Here is a 3,479-nt window from a genome sequence, read left to right on the forward strand (position 1 = left end):
GCTGAAGAGCTGCAGCTCCTCCTTCAAACACTCAAATTTATACACACAGAAATAGGGGAGGGGCCGCTCATGCTGCCCCTTAAAAACTACAAACTAATCCAAACATAAAGTACAGGTACCGCATGCATTCGTTCTCAAAATACACCCAAAACACAAAACAAGCATCTACTCTTCCTCCCCTTGTATTGTTCCAACAGTCTCTCATCAGTCTGTTCTCTGTATGCAGCATTTCTACAGACACACTGGGGGGCATCCCATCATGCACTTGGGTAGGGGCAGAGTTTACCTGGACAGGTGACCTGTCTAAACACAATGGGAATGGTGGAAAGTTTATTATCATCTGCTTGTACAGGACTCTCAGAAAATTAGAATATTGTGATAAAGTTCTTTATTTTCTGTAATGCATTGAAAAAACAAGTCATACATTCTGGATTCATTACAAATCAACTGAAATATTGCAAGTCTTTTATTATTTTAATATTGCTGATTATGGTTTACAGTTTAAGATTAAGATTCACAGAATATTATAATGTTTTGAGATAGGATATTTGAGTTCTTAAGCTGTAAGCCATGATCAGAAATATTAAAATAATAAAAGACTTGCAATATTTCAGTTGATTTGTAATGAATCCAGAATGTATGACATTTTTGTTTTTGTAATTGCATTACAGAAAATCACAATATTCTAATTTTCTGAGACAGTCTTGTAGATCATCTGCAGCATTTCTTTTTCTTTTTCCCAGCACAGATGTTAATTGACAGTAAATTTGCATATTTTTTAGATTTTGCTGTAACTTTTTTGTTTAACTTTTGTGAGTCTATGTACTACACAAACTGTGCTGTGTTAGCTCCGACATGTTAACAACCCAAACCCACATTTTGGGGTCATTCTTTTTGGCTGATGTTTGTCCTGGTTAACCGCCACGTCACTAACAGGTTTATTCACAGTTATGGACAAAGAAACAGATCTGACAGGGCTTTGTAAAGGGCTGGTGACAGATCATTTCAGAGAAAGCGGTTTGTTGGAGCTGAGCTTGACCTGTGCAGCAGAATCAGTCATGAAGGATTGCTGCATGAAGCAGCCGGCTAGACCGTTGCATCATGGGTATGCACATAGCCATTATACTGTATGGGCACTGTTTGAAGAGAAAGTTCATGGGGGCTTGTTTAAAAATCAATCTTCATTTGATCAAGCTACCAAAAGTCAAGAAAGCCTTAATTGTATCAGATATTTGACTGAAGATACAAACACGCAGTTGTCCTAACAGGTAGTCGTATAGTCGTGACCGGACCTGATTACCCTAGAAGATACAGATTTTGTCACTTGGTGTAAACACAGATCCTGCCATAAACAATTATAAGTGACCTGTCTAGCAGTGAGAATTTCTCAGGAGAGTCTGCAAATTCACAGAGAAGACATGAGAAGTCACACCTTTGTAAGTTAAGATTTGACCTAGAAAAAGTTGAGAAGCCTGATGAAATTAGCTGAAATGTAATGATGTGTAATGAAGATTTTTAAAGAAAGCCAAACTCCCATCATGTCTACATGTAGTAAAATATTGATTTGGAGGTTGAACATTTCTGCTGTTCTCATCCTGACCCCACCAACCTAAAACTAGCCCTGCAGACTCCCTTTTGTGTCCCAGTGTTCCCACTGGTCCTGACTGGGCCTGTCTGTGTGTGTCTCTGTGTGTGTGTGTGTGTGTGTGTGTGTGTGTGTGTGTGTGTTGGCGAGGTTTCCCACTTGTCTGCTACCAACCCATCAACTCACCTGCCTCTCCTCAGCCTCTCTCCCTGCTGCATTCCTGTCCTTGCTCTCCAGCCATTCTTTTCTAGATTGCCGTTGCAACATCGTGGTTGAATCTCTCCCAGTCTGGACTTATCTTCAGCAGCAAATTTCACCTGTTTCAACCGCTGGATTGTTCCTTTCTGCAGCACCAGGATCCCTGCTTTATTACCAGCCTCTATCCCCACCCATCAGTCTGTCCTCCTTGCAGAACCTTCAAATGAACTTGGCCCAGAAGCTCATAGAGTTATGGAAATGAAGCCGCTATCAGCAGCCTCTCACACTCACACTCATCTGTCTTGTCTCACTTGCTGATTTGTAACAGCTTCAGTTATTCAGTCTGGAGCAGAGAAGCACATTTTGACTGACGTTGACGTTATGTTATAGTTGAAGTTATCACATCCAGTACTTGAGTTGTAAAAATAAATCAGGGGGGATGGTGGATTTTATCATATGGAGAAAGATAATTTGTGCTGATTACAAATAATATAATATATTACAAATAATAGCAGTGACCAAAACACCTGCAGAAATACTGCAGGAATGACATAGCAGCAGTTAAATGCAGCCTTCTGTAAGCTTTAAATATCCACTGGGCTTACATCAAATACATCAAAACACAACAATAAAAAACACTTTTCTGAACTTATCAATATGACTCTGTCCTTCACAGGATAAGTAAAATGGATCACTGCAAAAACTCACAATATTAACAAGAATATTTGTCTTATTTCTAGTTAAAATGTCTCATTTTAGTAACACTACACTTACATTAAGTAACATTACACTTAAAACAAGACTCATCACTGGAAAAAACAACAATTTTCACCTGTTTCAAGTAGATTTTCACTTAAAATAAGTAGAAAAATCTGCCAGTGGAACAATATTTTTTTGCTTGTAATGAGAAGATAAATCTTGTCCCACTGGCAGATTTTCCTACTTATTTCAAGTGAAAGTTTACTTGAAACAGGTGAAAATTGTCAAATAAGTTATTTTTCTGGTGTTATTTTTCTGGTGATGACTCTAAATGTTGAAATAGCAGTAAAACCACATTCATTGATGAAATAACATAAGGGATGGAAAGGGGGGATGGCAGTTTTACAGGGGGGATGATTTGGACCGTTTTTATTTCAGGGGGGATGCCATCCCCCCTCATCCCCCCTCATCCCCCCTCATCCTCCCTCAACTCCAGTACTGATCACATCTGCCAAGTAAAAGGCTCTCATTATTTTTTTAAAATCCTTTTTAAACCAGGGATAAACTAAGTAAATCAGTATGCAGGCCCTTTCAGCCGGGGACTGATCTGCTGGTGCTCATGTGATCTGCGTTCCCCTACACTGAGCCTGAACAGTGTTTCCTGTCAGCCAGTGGAGGGCACAGCTAACCTGATTATCAGTGTGCATGGATTAAAACCTGCAGACAACACATTTATTTACTTGCCACCATGTGCGTGAGCAAATGGTTTGAACGCTCAACCATAAAGATTTAACACAATATAACTGTACTTTACAGACCAGCGGATTCACTGATACAGCAAATTGCATGTCCATGTTGCATCTCCTCCTCCTACGCTCCCCTGTACCAGTTTCTCTTCTTAACTTGATCAGGTTTCATTTGTAATTAACTTCTTGGTGAGAACAGACTTGTATTGTTCAGCTGAAAGATGAAACTTTGTCAGTCTGTTGCCAAAAAC

Source organism: Cololabis saira, chromosome 15 (genome assembly GCF_033807715.1).
Source record: "Cololabis saira isolate AMF1-May2022 chromosome 15, fColSai1.1, whole genome shotgun sequence".
In the NCBI taxonomy this organism is placed as follows: Eukaryota; Metazoa; Chordata; class Actinopteri; order Beloniformes; family Belonidae; genus Cololabis; species Cololabis saira.